Source organism: Dipodomys spectabilis, unplaced genomic scaffold (genome assembly GCF_019054845.1).
Source record: "Dipodomys spectabilis isolate Male_0828 unplaced genomic scaffold, ASM1905484v1 ptg000043l, whole genome shotgun sequence".
In the NCBI taxonomy this organism is placed as follows: domain Eukaryota; kingdom Metazoa; phylum Chordata; class Mammalia; order Rodentia; family Heteromyidae; genus Dipodomys; species Dipodomys spectabilis.
The window spans coordinates 8340266-8359919 of NW_024870720.1; the positions used below are offsets into that span (position 1 = coordinate 8340266).

A 19654-nucleotide genomic window follows, 5' to 3' on the forward strand; every position below is an offset into this window, starting at 1 on the left:
ACTGTGATTCAATTGGTAGAATGCTAGCCTTGAGCAAAAGAAGTTCAGTGACAAGGCCTAGGCTCTAAGTTTAAGCCCCAGGACCAGTAAAAAAAAAAAAAGTCTTGAGAATAGTTCACTCTGGGTGGCCCCTACCTGCAATCACATTGCTTTTGAAGGGAAGGTGAGGAGACAAGGAGAAAGTGACAGAGCAGAGGTAGAAGCTTATATTTATCCTCTTATGAAGAGAGAGAAAGGCCCAAGCCAAAGAACACAGGCAGCCACTGGACACTAAAGAAGGTCCTAGTTCTAGAAGAACCAGTCTTGCTGACACCTTGACCTTAACGCAGTAGGACTCTGCAAAAGTGTAAAAGAATAAAGCTATTAAGTCCTAAATTTACAGTAATTTGTGGTAGTAGGAAATTAAACAGAAGCTAAGTAGAACAGGAAGTTTTTGCAAGAGAACCTTGACAGAGATAAAGGACACTGACACCGGAGCATCAGAACTACTTCCCAGTGAGCAGGAGACACAGGTGATCAGGTTGTGGGAGATGAAGTCAGGTGTGTATAAACCATCCAAGCTGTTTTATTTACAACAACTTACCTTGAACAAAAAACAAAGACAGAACCATGTATGCTGGAAAGGATATGTAAAAACTTGGAATGTGCAAGGGATTTCCCCCTTTCAATGCTGTTAAATAATTCAGCATATATTCATTCATTCATTCATTCAATGTTTATTTATTAAGTCTGAAACCACTATCCAGCACATATAATACGTAAGGGTCATACTATGAACATAAGTCCACACTGAGGCAGGTTTTCCTCATTTGGTAACACGCAGTTAACCTGGATGAAGCTAGGTTTTAAGGAGCTAAGATGTGAAGCCATAATTTTAGGGAAAAGTAAAGAAATGAAAATTATGCAAATAGTAGAGACAGCATGTTTGGCCTATCATATTGGAAAGTGTTTTCCTCTTCTGTTTGTGGAATGGGAGCGATGGGCATGTCTCACACAGGGAGCTGGAACTACAAGGGAAGAAACCTCTGCCAAGGGCATCTGTGCATGTTGAGCAATGTCTTTAAAGTGTGCAAGCAATCCCTGAGCTTAGCAATTTTTACGTCAAGGCATTTTCTTTTAAGGAAAAAAAGAGTTCTGGGCAGGGATTAATCTCTAGAAGAACAATAAAAAACTGGAAATCCCCTCAATGTTAAGCCATGGGTGATGGTTAATTATTGGTACAATTGCAAGATAATCAAGTATAAGATCACATAATGAGGGTAGATTTAGTATCATCAGAAAGATTGATGATGAGATAACCAAAAGCAGGTTATGAAACCCGGTGTACAGTACAGATGCAGGTATATATACTATAAAGATCTATGCAAACCCCAACTGATAGTTTCTTTATTATTTTTATGGATATTCTAAAATAAGTGGATTTTCTGTGCTAAATTATAAAACCTTGATGTTAACCTTTCTCAACTCTCACATCCACTCTTCACTAGTAGATTCTTATGACTAAACCTGAAGCATCTCCAGGGAGCCCTGGACAGTGACCACTGCATCTGAATGATCCAGTCTTGTACATGGGGAGTTCTGCAGGAACAGCCCCAGCCTGGGACTCATGTCCTATTTCTAGCTATACTGGGTGGCAAGACCTACTTGTTTGTAATCAAGCTCGGTTATCAGCTCCCAACTTTAACGCAAAATCCAAATTCTTCCTCAACTCTTGGACAATTGCAGACATACCCCCATGTTAGAGAATACTGGTTTGGCTCAAACTTATTCCTTAGTAAAGTGGGATGCCCAATGCTTTCACACAGAGATTAATGCGTGGAAGATACAAGTCAACTTAATGACTTGACTAGTTATTCTTAACCAATTACAAAGCTTTTCTTTCCAACAAAGGAGCCAGCTTCCCTCTGGAACAACACATTCATCAGGCTACCACAGACTCTGACAAAGCCTCCTGATAAAGCCCAGACAAGTCTCAAACTCATGATCTTCCTGTCTAAGCCTCCCAAGTTCTAGCATTGTAGGTATGCATCACCATGCCTGGATCCTGTTTCAACATTTAAAATGGCAATTTTGTAAGTGTGAAATGAGAGGGAAGGAAGGGCAGAAAGGGAGGCAGGAAGCCAATGATGCAGCACCTTGGTGACCTCTGCTGACTGCCCTTGTCCTGAGACAGTACAGGCTCTACAAATGCTCTGAAAATCCTTCACAGAAGCTCCTGTGTATAGTGACTATCCAGCCCCACCCCTAGGCCCAAGATGACTTCTATAGATAAAATACTGTCTTCACTCACAAGAAGATGAGGGAAATGAAGACAAATGAAGAATGAAGTTCCTGAATACTTCCAAAACTTTAGTCTGTAACACCAAGCATAAATAACTTTTCTAAGTAAAGTCTGGAAAGGTCAGTTTTGGCTGTTTACTTCTTATTCCAGTACTCAATGGATACCATTCTACATTCCATCAAAGAACAGCATCATGACCTGTAAGAAGAGAGCACTGAAAGGCAGAACAATGACCCCAAAGCAGAAAATTAAAACTCCCGTTTGACACATGAGTCTCAATAACAACCAGAGTACAGCAGGGTGCCCTGCCAACCTTGACTAATGGTAATGGTGCTGACCACACTTGATGATAAAATTATAAACCCTGGAGATTTTTGTTTTCTCTACTATTTCTCTCCAAGGAACAAAATGACCCTACAGGGAACAGGCCTGGAATCAGTTCCCTTGCCTTACATAAGTGCAGTCAGAGCCACTGAAGTTATTCTTCTCTACAGCTAAGAGCAGCCCCCACAGAATGTCGGCTTTGTAGAAGCAAGTCTTCTTGGGTAATCAGGATAACAGTTACAAAGGAAGGAAAGAAAGAATAAAAAATAACCGACACTAAATGATGGTGTTAAGGTGGTGGACTAAAGATCAATGGCATTAGAAGAAATCACAGGTGGAAACCCCACAAAATTCACCTTCAGCTTCCACAAAAGGCATGGGCAGGGTTTGGTATAATGGCCATAGTTGTCAAGTTCTTTCCTATAGCAGACAGTTAAGAGCAGCACATATTCTCCTGATGATGCTCACAGTGAAAACTGATCATCTCAGAGTAAAACAGTAATGTTCTCATAAAGTACATTCAGAAAAGCCACTTATCTCAGTGCTGCTGGCTTTCTGCTGGAAGAAATTGGTGGGAATCTCTATTCTGGGTCAGCAATCCATTGCCATTGATACTGAAATTACTGCTATTGATTACTTGGTTAACTTCACAAGTAATTGTACTGGGGAGGCTTGAGGATAATTCTTGAGCTGTACAAGGACAGAAGAATGAAGTGTAAACATAAATAAGTATAACTAAAGAATGAATATGGGAGTAAAATCACCATGGGATGGGTGGGGAATAACCCCAAACTCATCCCAAATGGAAGCCAGAATTCCAGTGCGTCTAAAGAGAAGGAGAAAGAGTAAATGAGTACCGCATAACTGACCCAAATTTGAAAGCTTAAAGGGAGCACAAAAATAAGCTTGAGACAAACTGTCCTTTATATAAAGGCAGATCATTAAATGAGAAGTAATCACTCTTCCTAAGTTATCAGAAGTAAAACAAATAGGAGCATGTATTTGTAGCAGTTTCCAAAGAAGAAATTGAGTGCCACATGATACTGAAAATCATAATAGAAGAAAAGAAAAGAGTTTCCTATTTTGCAGAGAACTAAAAAATAAGGACCAGAACTTCCCTGCCCGATGCACAAATAACAAACTAGCACAGGCATTTCTGTTTTGGGTCCATAGTTATTTTGGGCTTTGTGGGGTTTCTTTGGTGCTGGGACTTGAACTCAGGGCCTAAGCTTTTGTGTTCAGGGCTAGTACTCTACCACTTTAAGCCATGGCTCCATTTCCAGCTTTTTGGTAGCTAATTGGAAATAAGTTAATTGGACTTTTCTGCTGGAGCTGGCTTTGAACCACGGTCCTCAGATCTCAGCCTCCTGAGTAGCTAGGATTACAGGTGTGCTCAGCTATGTTCATGAAGTTCTTAATAGCAAATGAATCAAAGTAATCACTGGGGAATTTTTTAAAATCATCATACTACTGTAATTTCAAATGTCTGTGTGTGTGTGTGTGTGTGTGTGCGTGTGTGTGTGTGTGTTGCGATGAAAACGAAGGAGAGAGATGGCTTATCTTCTGGTTTCTATGGAACCTCTTGATGATAAAAATTCTAATTTAGATAAAATGTCTCAGTATTCAATATTAAAAAGTTACCCTAGAGTAAACTATTCTCCTGCATTTCTAAATATTCTCATTTAAATCTTATAAACCTTCACTAGTTTGGTACCCAGAGATATTCTACAAGGAGAGGTAAAGGGAGGGGAGAGGAGGGGCGGGACACAAATGAGCACACACTCTCATACATACATGAGCTGCCTGGATGACAGTGAGCCTCCGGGTAACGTCTGCCCATAGCGAGAGTCAGCACATCAGCAGGGGCCTCTGTAATTCCCAAGTACTCAGGAAGCAGTGAGATGGTTAGCTGTGGGGGGAGGAGACAAAAAAAATGGTAGAAACAAATCACAGACTTGGAATCTTGATTACTTCTTTTTTCATTAAAATGCTAATGATGACCATAAATTTCTAGATAACCATGCTCGTGAATTATTCATGGTCACATGTGAGATGAAGTTGAAGTCTCCCTGTCCCTCAGGCAAGCACAGAACTTGCTGGTGGTCAGCAGGCAGCCACTGGCGTTTATGTGACAGAAGCGCAGGTTCCTGCAAGCCCCTTGGTGAAGGCTGGCCCTCCCTAGCCCTCTTAGTCTGGGCGGTCTCACTCATGCTGGGCTGATGCTTCTTCATCTCATTCTTCCTCAGTATCAGAGACAGCACAGGTCTTTGTTGTGACACTTAACTATACCCTATACACAATGCAAATGCTTGAAGGGAATAAAGAAACTTTTTTTATACTAGAGAGGCAACACATTAAAGGGATTTAGAAAAGCCTTTGCACTGAAATGTGGCATAAGTATTGAAAGTATACATAAGTGGACAGTCAAGAAATTTCCCTAAACTAAGCACACCAATTCAAAGGAACATCATCTGTATGGCAGAAATCATCTTCATGTTCCCCTTTTTTTTTTGGTTGGTTGCAGGGCTTGAACTCTGGGCCTTAGTGCTGTCCCTTGGGTGCTCTTCAGCTCAAGGTGAGTGCTCTACTGCTTGAGCCACAGCGCCATTTCCGATTGTGTAGTGGTTTATTGGAGATAAGAGATTCACAACTGGGCTGGGAAGGTGGCTCAGTGGTACAGTGCTTGCCTTGCATGCATGAGGCTCTGGGTTCGATTCCTCAGCACCACATAAGCAAAAAGAAAAAAGCCGGAAGTGGCGTTGTGGCTCAAGTGGTAGAGCACTAGCCTTGAGCTGAAGAGCTGAGGGACAGCGCCCAGGCCCAGAGTTCAGGCCTCACGACCAGACCCCCTCCACCCCCCCCCAAAAAAAAGAGATTCACGACTTTCCTGCTAGGGCTGGCTGGCTTTGAACCATGATCCTTAGATCTCAGCCTCCTGAGTAGCTAGGATTACAAGCGTGAGCCACTGGCGTCTGGCTTGTATAAATCACTTTTGCTCATTGGCTGTCATTAAATCTTCATTTAAAAACCATATGCTGAATACATACTATGTGTCAAATGCTGATCTAAGCACCTGAACTACAAAGATGAATATCACAGTATCCCATGCTCTTAGGAAAATGATGTTGTGGGCTGAGGGCCACAAATGAGCTTTTTAACAGGGCAGCAGGATGAGTATGATGATGAGAGGTGTGTGTCTGTCCAGCAGGGCAGCTAGTTTGGAAATGGAGAGTTCAGAGAAGGTTTCCTAGAGTTGCCTGGTACTTCCTAAAGATGGGCTAGACTGGGTAAGCCAGGTGGGGATAAGACAGCAGAAAAGGCAGAGGTAAGAAAGTACACTCAGCATTCCAGGCCTCTGTCTAGGGAAAAGCCTGCAGTGTAAGGCTAACTTTGGGTCAAGGGTAGGGAAGAGATGAGAAAAATGGCAGGAGGACAGACAAAAGAGTGGGCCTTAGAGAAGTAGATACACAACCCTCTGATAATGGAGTGTAAAGACAAATCTGGTAATAGTAAGTTCACTGTAAACAGCATTGGGATGCTGAAGGCAACAGATCAAATGACATCACATACTTGAAAATAGTTGGCAAGCCTCTTTGCTGAGAATGGTGACAAGTAAATAGCTTGAAGATACAGATCTTGAAATTCTTAGTCTCTAGTATGTTGTCTAAAAATAAAAGTAATTCAACCTTGTTTTAAGGTAAGCAAGCAAACAAGCCAGTGTGTGTCAAAACAGAAAAGGATATTTGTGGGATAAACCCACCCACAGCAGAATCTGAGAGTATTAAAAATAGTGTAAGATGGGCACCAGTGGCTCACGCCTGTAATCCTAGCTACTCAGGAGGCTGAGATCTGAGGATCGAGGTTCAAAGCCAGCCTGGGCAGGAAAGTCCGTGAAATTCTTATCTCCAAAAAACTACCAGAAAACTGAAAGTAGTGCTGTGGCTCAAGTGGTACAGCACTCGCCTTGAGCTGAAAAGCTGAGGGACAGCATTCAGGCCCAGAGTTCAAGCCCCAATACTGACAAAAAGAAAAAAAAAGAAAAAGAAAAAAACATAGTGTATAAGCCAAGTACCAGTGACTCACGTCTATAAACCAAACTACTGAGGAGGCTGAGATCTGAGAATCTCAGTTCAAAGCCAGTAGAGGCAGACAAAACCTCCAGACTCTTATCTCCAATTATCCAGGAAAAAGCAGGAACTGGAGGCATGGCTAAAGTGGTGCAGTTCCAGTCATTAGCTAAACATCTGCACAAGAGCTTAATGCCAAGTTCAAGCCCTAGTACCGGCATCAATACACTGTATGAGCAGAAGAATTAGAAGAAGGCTCTTCCTAAAATGCTCTTAGGTTTTGAGTGCCAACCTTCCCCAAGGTTAACATATAATTTCATGAACCAAAATCATTGCTTGCCATCCTACAGACTTCCTGGGCCACTCAGATTCAAAGAACCCAGCCAGTATGACTGACCTAATCAACAAGAAAGGAGACACGGGCATTGAGCAGAAAGTAAGGGAGGATGGAGCTGACAGTGGCACCTGCCTCAGACTTCCTGTCCTGTCACAATACTCTTAAGGCAACAGCTGTATTTACCCACTTCCAGCCCCTGCTTATTTTTTACCTCAGCGTTTGACAAATCTAGAAATGGAGTGGAGTGAGTTAGCTATCATGACAAAAGGAGCAAAGTTTATTGAAACCTAAGGCAATGAAAAAGACCTCAAAAAAGCAGCTTTCACATTTTTCCAGTAGCTTTTGTGATCTCCAAAGCCTTGTAGCTGCCCTCATGGTCTGTCTCGGCTATACAGGAATGAGATCCAGGCCATCTTTGGAACATGATAGCATTTTAGAACCACGTTATCTCCACTGAAGTCAGCCACAATAAAGACTGTACCACAGACAAGTGAAACCCAACTGGGCCATTCATCTTTGTATCCCTGAAACACAGGATTTAGTAAGCAGTCAATAAATGTGGACTAAATCAATAAATCAGTACTGAAGTGAGAAGTTCCTCCAACTAAAAGCTGAGGAGGCCAATTAAATGGTGAGAACAGAAATAGTCTTCCGATGTCTTCCTTTCTTACTCTAATTGATTCAAGGCAAAGCTGTAAAAACACATTCAACTGCATATTGTACACAGAAGAAAAATCTTTATGAATTCAGAAAGAATGCAGTGTTAACTAGATTTCAGATATTATGAAATTACAAAAAATGATCCTTAAATGGGGAAATAGGTTGGCACGAACATTTTGAGCAAACAAAGAAATAAAATTGAAACCTTTACATTTTTGTTATCCTTCTCTGTGAAAGACAGGACACATCATTATTCCAGCAGCATGGTGCCTCACCTCCCAGACCCTCATTCGCACAGCAACCTGCTTAGCTTTAACCCTCGGGAACAACCAGGAAAGCAGTCATAAGATAATCAGGCCTTGCTTCCTTGGAAATTCATCCCCCCGACCCTCACAATCCCCCCTCCCAAGTACAGATCTTTGTTTTCCTCCAAATAGGTATGTATTTCTATCACTCATTATTTCACTTATTTTAACACATAAGCTCTAAGTATCACAGATCACACCAAAAACATTTTAAGTATCACACAGTAGCTGTAGTATGTGTCTAGAAATAATTTTAGTTTCCCAGAGTAAGGGATAGTTTATTATTATGCACTGAGTGACATATTTTCTCAACTGTTACAGAGTAACTTGAGGAATGGGCACTGGTGGCTCATGTCTGTAATCATAACTACTCAAGAAGCTGAGATCCAAGGATCATGGTTTGAAGCCAGCCCAGTCAGAAAAGTTTGTTAAGGCTCTTATCTCCAATAAATTACTCAGAAAAAAGCCAGAAGTGGTGCTGTAGCTCAAGTGGTAGAGTGCTAGTCTTGAGCAAAATAAGCTCAGGGACAGCACCCAGACCCAGAGTTCAAGCACCAGGACCTGCAAAAATTCTGCCCATTCGATTAGCAATATGTCAAGAGCAATATACATTGAGGACTGATTGATTACAGGGCTGTGGATAAAAATCCAAAGTCTTGCATTTGCAAGTGTTCTACTGAGCTACCAGACTGCCATTCTTTTGTCTACTCTTCAGCATGCCAAGAGACCAAGATAAACAAATCACTATTCTCTTGAATGCAAGCCATGGTGGGGAGAAAGGGAATATATTTACCAGTCCACAAAGTGTTTAGTGTGCAGCTTTTTAATTACTATATTTATGGTGCTATCCATAATATATTCACCACCACAAATGCTCTACCAGGTCATTAATCCTCAACAAATACATTAATGCTCCCTCCTCTCCTACAAATGCTTATTATGCTGATGTGGGGCAAAAATGCCGGGAATTCTCTCCAAAATAAACATTTCGTTTCAACAGTTCCACTATGCAGACTATTTTTAAGACATTGTAATATCTCTGCTTAAGTATTTGGTGCTACTAATCTAAAAGATGAATATGTAAACCAAATTTGTAAAACTAGCTTTGCTTTATACAATAATTTTTTTAACATAAAATGTGGTATAAGCTAGGAAGGAGGTTGCTTATGCTTTTCCAACATTTTATGTCATTAAATTTTAACATTTAGACCATTCTGCTGTTACAATACAGTAAAAACTTTTAAATCTCAAGGAATAAGACACTGAGAAAGATCAAAATTTTCATAATAGTTGAAAGTAAATTACTCCTCAATGTTAAATCAGTCGATTTAACCAAAGGCAATTAATTCATTTTTCTAAGAGATATATCTTCATTTGATGACACAGGATCATCAATGAGACTATCAATTGTTTGCTCTATTGGAATATGAGAATATGAACTCCAAGGAAAAGTAGCTGGTCCACAATAGTAGGCAGAAGTAGAATTTCTACTATAACAATGAGGGCTAGTGGAGGGTCCCTACCAAAGTGATAGGGAGCACTAGAATCAAGAGTACTCCAGTACAGAACATATTTTGAGACTCATAGGTAAATTAACTTACAATCCAGATCTAGAGCCAGGATCATAAAGCTCCAACGTGAAGACTGGTTTTACACATATTGCTGATTACTGGGCTCAACCTGCCTTCTAAAGGCTAGTGGCAAGACAGCTGTTCTAACATCCTTCTGGAGAACACAAGACTTTGTGCACAAAGGTAGAACTTTCCAAAATCAGCAAAGCAGCAGGGAGCATACTACACGGTATTTTGAAGTGTTTAAATGTACATTCTCACATCCAACTTTTCTTGCAAATAATTATTTTGCTCCGTTAGTAATGATCTCTTAAATATAAAAATACAGTGAAGAAGCTTTAAATATACTGAAGCAACAAAGATAAGTGAAAAGTAACAGAAATTTGTTGAAAGATGACAGAAAGAAACCAAAGAAATAAAGTTGTTATGATTTCAGGTTCCAGTAAAATTTCCATCTCTACCTTACCAGAGCTGTTTTCCTTCAGCTCTGCATTTTAAATAATCAGAGCATTAAATCTGTGAAAACCACAAGGGATGTGCCCATCTCATTAAAAGATGATCATTTGCGCTATGATAATGAGAAAGAGCATCTATTTTGGGTTTTAAGGACAGAAGTACTTCCTGTCTGTTGCTCAGAGCTGTAGCACTTCTAATAAGCTTTAGCAAACACATGCCTGGACCACTGCACCCATCCTGATGACAACCTTCACCCAGAAATGTTTCCTTTCAGAACATCTACAGATTCTGAATCTTGATTTATCAATAACCTTCAAGAGCTGCCCAAACAGAAAACATTCATTCTATTGTGGGAAGCTAGATATTTTTTAAAAGTTTAAAATTTTCCTAAATTCTAGATTGAGAGTCAACCAGATATCCACATATTTATTTAAATTCTACAAAATTTGGATTGGTCACCCTTTTGCTTCACAATGGTTGGAAAGGCCAAAAGTAACTTTGGAGTAATCTTTGATAGCCTTAATAACATACTGAACATTATTTTAAAAAAGAAATTATTGTTATTCTTAAAATCGGAATTGTAATAAAAGTTTAAGGAAAGAATTCGATCAACAGTAATATTGGTCCTGATCCTGTACTAGTAAGTCCATAGGGAAGCCATTGGCACTTAATGAAGCCTTCTGCATTTTGCAAGAGAGGCTCTGAGTATCTAAAATTGTAAAGGAAAAAAAAGGAGTGCCAAGCATATTTACTTGCTGTTGGACACAATTACCAAAAGAAGAACAGAATGAATTCATACTAGTTGCTTCTGATGAATAGAAAATGATAGCAACTCAAATGAGTGGGGCCAGAATTTGCCAACTAGATGCATGTGTTACTAATTGAAAATATTTTTTAGAAGAGTGGAAATTGATCAATGAAACATATAAACCACCTGAGGGAAATTGATTATGTAAAATTTTATTTCCTATTATAAACAAGGAAACAGATTATTTTTAGGAAATATTTTTTATTGTGAAAATACTGTACAGAGGAGTTACAATTACATGGGCAAGATAATGAGTACATTTCTTATCAAGCATTGTAGCCTCCTCTTTTGTTTCCCCTTCCCATCCCATCCTCCCTCGCCTCCACCCCACCCAATCCTCCTCCCCCCCCACCAAAGTTATAAAGTTCGTTTTCGACATAACAACTTGTACGTCTCATTGTTGTAATGGGTCCACCTGTATCCCTATTTAAACGCTTTGTTTTTTTCCCTTCCCCTCCACAAATTATAACAACATCAAACCCAGTGAAAACAAGGGTTATACCGTGGGGGAGGGACATACAAAGCAACAAAGAAATAATCTTATAAATGTGTTAGAAACAACTGCATGAAAGAAGGAAATATTTTTCTCTCTTCTGTTTATCTTCTTATCTCGATTTGCTCCTCCAGGTTAACTAAACTGTTAAAATTCAATTTTTTTAAATTATCTTAGTTGTCCAAAGGAGTTGTCACTTAACAAAAGCAGTTTAGGAATAAAATGTATCTTGATCAGTGTCACCCCTTTCAACATTATCAGCCACCACTCTGAACCTACCCCTTCCCTACTTTTCTTAATAGTGTAGTATATACATTGAAAATTCCATTTAATGCATTTTTATTACGTGAAGGAACTTCCTGTCAGAGTTCAAATATACCCATATACCCACATCATCACACTCCTAGCTTTAACTAGCATATGGTAAAAGAAACATAAGAACTGGCCATCCTTGCCACAGTTTCAGACAGATACATGTCTTCCATAGTGCCCTCACTGTGCTTCTACCTGAATCCCTACAGTAGCTTCTCATAGTGAGTTTCATCTGTACAAGGGCTAAGGAGGAGAAGAGGATGGAGAATGAACAGCATCTGAACCCCCTTCCTATACTTGGGGAATTCCTCATCATGTGTTTCAATGAAATGTACACTGTTCAACAATGAGCAAACAGCAGGACAGTCATCTTTCCAGCCTTGTGTTTTTATGACTATAGCTCCGAATCCTGAGCTATAGTCATAAAGAGACAGCAACAGGAGGAAATCATCACAGGTGAGGGTAATGGTAGCAACCTTTTGCTGCAAGGGTGATGTGACTTAGTCTCAGACTAAGTATCTGGTCCCAGTGGGTAAGTCAGTATTCATTCTGGGTCTTTCCTGTGCTCAATGGTGGGGCCAGCCACATAGAACTAATCCTATCATGCAACTTGGGCTATGAATCTGCCTGTGTAGTTTGTTTCCCCCTTTTCTTAATGACTGGGCAATTCTATGGCATAGCTGATATCGTCTCAATAAATTTCCTTTCTGCTTCAGTCCCTCCACCAATCTCTGTTGCTTCTTTCTGAAAACACTGACTGATAGACTGCCCAAGGATATGCAGGTAGAAATAGGTAGCTGTCTTCAGAAATGAAGAATGAAATATTTATTGTCCTTAAGACCCCAAAGCAGAACCAAGGTCACTTTTCCCCAGAAGAACACAGGCAAACGTGATGCTTTAAGAAACCAAACTGCTTCTGGAATATTGTGAGTTAACCATGTTTTGGCAGGCTCGTTTATTCTTTGCATTCTTTTCCTCCATTAGCCAACACATTCAGAGTTCTAACCCACTAACTGTACAATGAGCATTGTGAATATAATCAGTTTGTGAATTGGGAGCTGTCACTGTTTATGTCTGGCCAGAGACTTGCACTCACAATTGCTACTATTGGAAGCAAATGGAACAATTTTCTTTGTCTTTCCACTTAAACACAGCTTTCTGGGAGATGAGGCAGTTTGAAAACCAGTGGTCAAGAACGACACATGACAATGAAAATGCAAACCAAGGCACTCAAAGATTTATATTTGACTATAGAAGCATCAATATTGCTGGAAAGCTGCTTCCATCAGTTCAGTGCACTGCAGCAAATTTAGTTCCAAGTCTGAGGATGCTGAACCAAGGCCATTTATCTGCATATGTCTCAGGCTAACCACACAAATTTCGCAGACAAAGCTAGAAGACAGCATAGAAGAAACTGATGGTGCAACCTAAAGGGCTCCATCAGACAGTCAAATGCAGTAATAACATTAATAGAAATGAGAATGCAGCAAAAAGAAAGTGTCTCACAGTGGTGCCTCTTTGTTCCTCGAAACTAAGGAAGTCTTACAGGATGAAGAACAGCTATCTTTGTTAGTTGTACAAAACAGGACTCTACACAAACCTAACAAAGGCTTACAAAATAAGTGCAAAACTTGATGCATGTATACAACTGCCCTTCTGTGATGTGATTTCACAAAGACTTGCCAAGAGCTCAACCCCTCAGTCACAGGAGTCAGCAACAAATCAACATGGGGGAAAAAGGACCTTTATTTTAGAAAGTGATATAAATTCTACTTCAAACTCCAGCAACTGCCAGACATTCTTTACTCTCTGTTCTTCTGTGCACTCAGTTCTCTTAAAATATCTAATGGCCACTATAACAAGAGTTGCAATCCATGTTTGTCCAAGTTAGCTACTTCTGTGTTCATACTGTGTTTTTGAAATCTGAGATAAATTTACCAGTCAATCTCAGACATCCTCCTCCTTTGTTTTACTTGATGAGCACAATGTATAGGTAGCTATGCCATATCATATTGCATATGATGCACTTGTACACATTCTAAAGCAGCACAAATCTGCTTTGAGAGTACTTTTTTCAAAATGAAAAGCAAAATCAGGATTTTTTTTTCATACACAAGTATGAAAAAGGTAAATTCAAAGCTAACTAATGTCTCAGTGGTGGAACCATACATACTATTTCCAAAGCATTCATTGTAACAAAGACTGATTTGATACTTATTATGTAGAAATTTGATTTTTGTTTTCACAACAAAATAAACTTTCCCTTCTACAAGGGCTTAAGATATTCTCCCAAGGTTTACAGTGGAATTTTATTTTGTCTTGAAAAGTTCCACTTCAATCATCATAATACCAGTAGAATGTCAAACATTTACTGTAGGAATAGCAATTGGATTATATGCTATACCAAACACCTTTTGTGTGTGGTACACTAGCTAGTGCACCAGGAAGAGATTCTGTCATTGAGTCATACATACCTCCAGCCCTTTTTTGCATTGATTATTTTTTAGATAGAGTGTTGCTTTCTACCCAAGCACATACCTGGACCATCCTATTATTCATTATCCATTCTGGCTGGGATGATAGGTACACACCACTGTGCCCTGCTATTGGTTGAGAAATGGTTTCATGAACTTCTTTGCTCAGACTGGCCTCCACACAAAATCTCAATTCCAGCCTCCTAAGTAGCTATGATTATAGGTGTGAGCTACTGAAAATCAGCTCAAACACTTTCTTTATGTGATTTCTCTTCCTTTTTTGGAGGGGTTACAAGGGTTTGAAATTGGTTAGCAAGTATTCTACTACTGGAGCTATAATATTAGCACAGGACCCTACTAAATGTTTACTGAATGAAATAAAATGCCCTTTTTTCTTTTTTTTGGTCGGTCATGGGGTCTGAACTCTGGGCCTGGGTACTGTCCCTCAGCTCTTCAGCTCAAGGCTAGCACTCTACCAGTTGAGCCATAGCACCACTTCCAGCTTTTTCTGTTTATGTGGTGCTGAGGAATCGAACCCAGGGCCTCATGCATTCTAGGCAAGCACTCTACCACTGAGCCACCTTCCCAGCCCCAGCCTTCTTTTCTGAGACTGTAGATCCAAATATAACTATCAAAATCTAATTTATCAAAGCTGATCTTCATTCAACAGGTATATATCAAGAGCTGTAGTATACAACTGGAATCTGTATGCTATTAAACATCAAAGGAGAGTTTAACAATTGCCTTTAAATAAATACAGGAAAACACAGTTCGGAAGAAACAGGGGAAGGTATATGATCCAATCTTATTTTCCTTCTTGAAGGATCAAAGGATTAAAGGATTATCAGCTTACAGCAGACTGAATCACATAAAGGAGTAAGGCAATCTGGAAATGGTTTTGAAATTCAGAATTTATTGACAATTCCTTCTTTCCATGGTCAAGAACACACAGGTAGAGTTTGCCTTTATTTTAAAGGGTACAACTAAGCTACCATGACTCCAAGAATAAAATCTGGTCTGTGTAATCTGGCCGTCTACCAATCTCAGACAGAAAACCTCACAAGACAAGAATATAATAGGGAACTATACAACTCTCTATGGAAGAAAATAAACCATCAGAGGCCCAGCATCTGCCAGGTAGCAATGCTCCACTGCTGCTGTTCTCTTCTTCAGGCCAGGAGATGGCCAGGGGAGTAAGAAGCTCTGTGCATTCTATTTCCAAAACATCTGCATTCACTGTCTTCTGAGGCTCCAAGAACTATTTCGAGTCCCTTTTCCAATAACAGCAGCATAGACAAACTAAAGACTCTCCCCAGGGGTTGGCTTCCTTTCTCAGCTCACTATGGCTCCCATGGAAGAAAAAGAGGAAAGTCCAGGTTTGTAAAGCCCAAAAGAATGGCGACCTTCCTAGCATTTTCCATTTCCTTAAAACCCATCTCTTCCTGCTCTACTCAGGAATGCAGAGGAGGCACTAAGGCCCAAAGTACCACTGTCCAGGTCCTGGGAGCAGATATCGTTTTATAAGAGCATGAACTCTGATTTAAAAACAGCAAAGGGCTATCCTGGCATAAACAAACAGGGCTCTGATATTGAAGGAGCAAACTTTGCCCTATGGGCTAATAACTACGGCCTCATCAGAAGGGTATCTGAGCCTAAGTGGCTCCTAACTGAGTAAGGACTTTCTTCTCCTAAATTCCCAAGTAACCAGGAATGCAAGCCTGTTGTCCCAGTCTATAATCAGGTCATGTAAACTAAGATATATGGTTCTAGAAGAAACTATGACTTCACCGTAGGTATACAGATTTCAAAATTATGGCTCTAAATCTATTAATTTAATGTTCATTTAACTTTTCTCCATTGGCTAATTTAACTTAATAAGCAGTAGCAGACACAAGCCCTATTTAAGAAAATATAATGCAAGATAAAATATTAAATAGTATAAACATTGGCAAATATCACTGGATTTTAATAGTCCACAGCCTATCATATGTACATGCTAAGGAATGTTCACTGCTTGTCATATACATGATGCATCTAAGAAATAAGATTTCAATCTAAACTTGAAATTTTAATCAAGTTCCTCAAAAATAAGGACATAGTTCATTCATGATAAGTAATGTACTCCCAACACAATACCTGGCTCATAGTAGTTGCTCACAAGCACTGGCTTAATAAGTAAACTTAAGGTTAGGCAAATATCAAATGTATATAAGACTTTTTACTTCTGTGATTAATGTAGATTTTGATTCGTTTTATAGATTACATTCCAATGTCTGCATGTCTAAATGTTCTTTCTATATCCATCACTTAATCTGAGATATTTAGTTTCTTTGGGAGAAATATACAGGTAGAATCTACCTTAGACAGAGAATTGACTGAGACAGATAGGCAGAGGGAGTATGTCACCTTCATTTTTATACTATAACAAAGGGGCTAAAGATGACACAGTTTTATATACAATACCTGGCAGCCAGCAACACAGTTTTGAACATATACATAGCCACCAAGCCTCCTTAGACTATGTTTAGTTACAGTAAACACTACAAAGATTACAGGAGACAAATCCTATTCCATTTTCTGACCTCAAATTTTCTCATCTTTCACATAATGATACATTTTTCCAAATGCCAGGAGAGCCTTTTAAGTTAAACAAATGGCAAAGTGTCCCATTGTGTTTCTCCTTTACTGAAAATGATGTTGTAGGTAAATGCTTATTAGCATGGATACTCATTATTGTTAAGTGGAAATAATGAGTTACTAAACAATCTGTGGCATGCCATCTCTTTTAGTATTAATATTAAAATAAGTATATATTAAGTAGAACAAGATAAATTCAGTTTTTATTTTTTAAAAAACAATCCATAGCTAATTTTTCAATTTCTGAAATTTTACTAGTGCTTATTAATTGTATTCAAGGGCTTCACTGTGATATTGCCATACATGCACTAATGTATTTTGATCAAATTCATCCCTCTATTATCCTTTCTTATCCCTTGTACCCCTGCTGCTCTGTACTTCAGAGCTTTTAGTGGGTTTTATTATGCGATTTTCATGTGTACATATACATATATGTGCACATATATGTGTACATTTTCCTGTACACATGAAAATACATATACTCTAGTATATATATATAGTATAGATAATATAGTGCTTATACTATATATCCTATTTAGAGTATATATAGTGTATAGTATATCATGTATACATATATATAGTGTAGACACTATATAGTATACTACATTGAGTATACATATATATATAGTATACATAGTACACTATATAGTATGCTATTAGTGTACACTATATATATAGAAAGAGAAACAGATTATAGTCACCTCACTTCACTGCTTCTGTACCCCCAAACAGTCCCCTTTTACACCCATGCAATATTGTCATATTGGGGTTTTTACATCTACATTCCACATAAGTAGAAGGTGATAGCTGTCTCTCCAAGCCTGGCTTGTTTCATTCATGATCTCTACTTCCTTCTGTTTTCCTGCAAACCACACATAGGTAATTTTTTGAAGATACATCTCTGTTCATTACCATTACAGGCTCAGTTCAGAGAGCTTTCTCTAATAACTAAATAAAATGCTTGAAACAAGGGAGATTTTGAAAACAAATACGTGATTAAGAAAAAAGTAAGATACAAAAGGAGGTTGAAACCAGATGTCAGTGGCCCACGTCTATAATCCTAGCTCCTCTGTGGAGGCTGAGAGCAGAAGGATCATGATTCAAGGCCATCTAGGCAGAAAAATCTGAGAGATCCTAACTCAAAAGCAGCCAGCAAACCAGGTGTCAATGACTTATACCTTTAATTCTAGCTACAGAGTAAAATGCTATCATTTGTGCACACACACACACACACACACACACACACACACACACACACAAAGCATACATGCACACACACACTCAGCAAAAAACAGAGCTAACGGCATGGGTCAAATAGTAGAATGCCTAGTAAACAAGAGGCCCTGAGTCCAAATTCCAATACTAATGCCATCCACCCCCACCAAAAGAAGAAAAGATGCTAAAAAGAAATACATGCATTGCTTATTATAAATTTTCTTGAAAACAGTGTTTGTTTTCCCCATAAGAAGGCAACAACAGTGAAGTATCCATTACAGTTTTTCAAGTATCAGCAGAAGCATTCTCAACACTTCAATAAATTTCAGAAAGGACTTCTCTACTCTGCTTCTCCCGCCATCATGTTAATGTCTACATAACACATGGTAATCTGTTGTCATTGCTGTTTGGTTTGATTTTTAACTTAAGGGTGAACCATGAACATCCCCCAGTCATACAAACACTCACTCATCACACCAGCTTTGGTAAGCAGGGGTCTTTTCCTCACAGCCCCTCTATTAACACAAAGAAGGACTTTAGTGTATCATCTTAAACAAAAGTCCCAAGGATGCATGCAAAATGGAAATGTAACTTTTACAACAATGCCATAGAGTACCCAAAGGGAATATTTTGGTATGGTGGAAGGAAAACATTTCACCAGAGACTGTGTTTTGTTGTTGTTGTTGGTAGTAGTCATGGGGGTTGAACTCAGGGTCTGGGCGCTCTCCCTGAACTCTTTTTTCTCAAGGCTAGTGCTCTTCAACTTTGAGCCACCGCATCACTTCCGCTTTTTAGGTTGTTAATTAGAGATAGGAGTTTCATGGGCTTTCTTGTCCAGGACGGCTTCAAACCTCAGTCCTTGGATCTCAGCCTCTTGAATAGCTAGGATTATAAGTGTAAAGCCACCAGCCCCTGGCTCACCATGTTATATTTTAATAAATATTAAATTATTTGAAAGGCATTTTAAGTTACCTACTTCTGAGGTTAAGTTTTATTCCCAGTCTAAACATCACAGCAAATATCTGGATCCTGAAACCCAGAGAATTTTTTAACCTTTCACTCTACTTCTGTGGATGGACTAGGCTCATCTAACATAATCCTCCTTAAAATATTCTTGTAAGCCAAGATATTAATTTTGATAGCAAATAAAGGACTTCCTTTAATATTCATGTTTATTTACAACAAAACTAAATAAATTCCTATACTTTTTAAAAAATTCTAGCACTATGGTTTGGTTTTGGTAAAAAAAAATCCAAAGTCTTTAACTTCAATGAATTTATAATTTAGAAGAACTGGCAGCTTTCATAAGTTATATCCATGTGTATGGGCAATGTGTATGCACAAAACTATTTTCAGGACACTCATGATTGAAGATTCTTACCTTGCTATTGTTGCAAAATAACACACTACTTAATTATTTTAAAAAATGTATAGTTAACATAGTGTAACAATGAAACCTATTGAAGTTGGTCTTATTTAATACATGTCTATAGTACTTCTGGAGTAAAACTCTTTTTCATTCTGTTTCATCTTAAACATGTTTCAACCAGGTCATTTGTACTATGAGAAATGGAGAGAAGTTGTAACACACTATGCAAAGTTTAAAATATGATTTGGTGAGAAAACACTATTATCAATGGCATAATTTCTGGGACATAGCAGAAAGGAGATTTGTATGCTGTGTTCATGTGTGTGCATTCATGTGTGTGTGTAC

General features: G+C 38.9%; 1 protein-coding gene across 5 annotated transcripts in view; it reads right to left on the minus strand.

Annotated features, from left to right (window-relative positions):
* Nucleotides 1-19654, minus strand: part of Apbb2 (amyloid beta precursor protein binding family B member 2) — a 275577-nt gene that overhangs the window by 164822 nt on the left and 91101 nt on the right. For all 5 annotated transcript variants that reach the window (XM_042677999.1, XM_042677998.1, XM_042677995.1 and 2 more), the window contains exon 3: nt 4400-4514. The gene's annotated coding sequence lies outside the window, so the exon portion shown is untranslated. The remainder of the gene's footprint in view (nt 1-4399; nt 4515-19654) is intronic.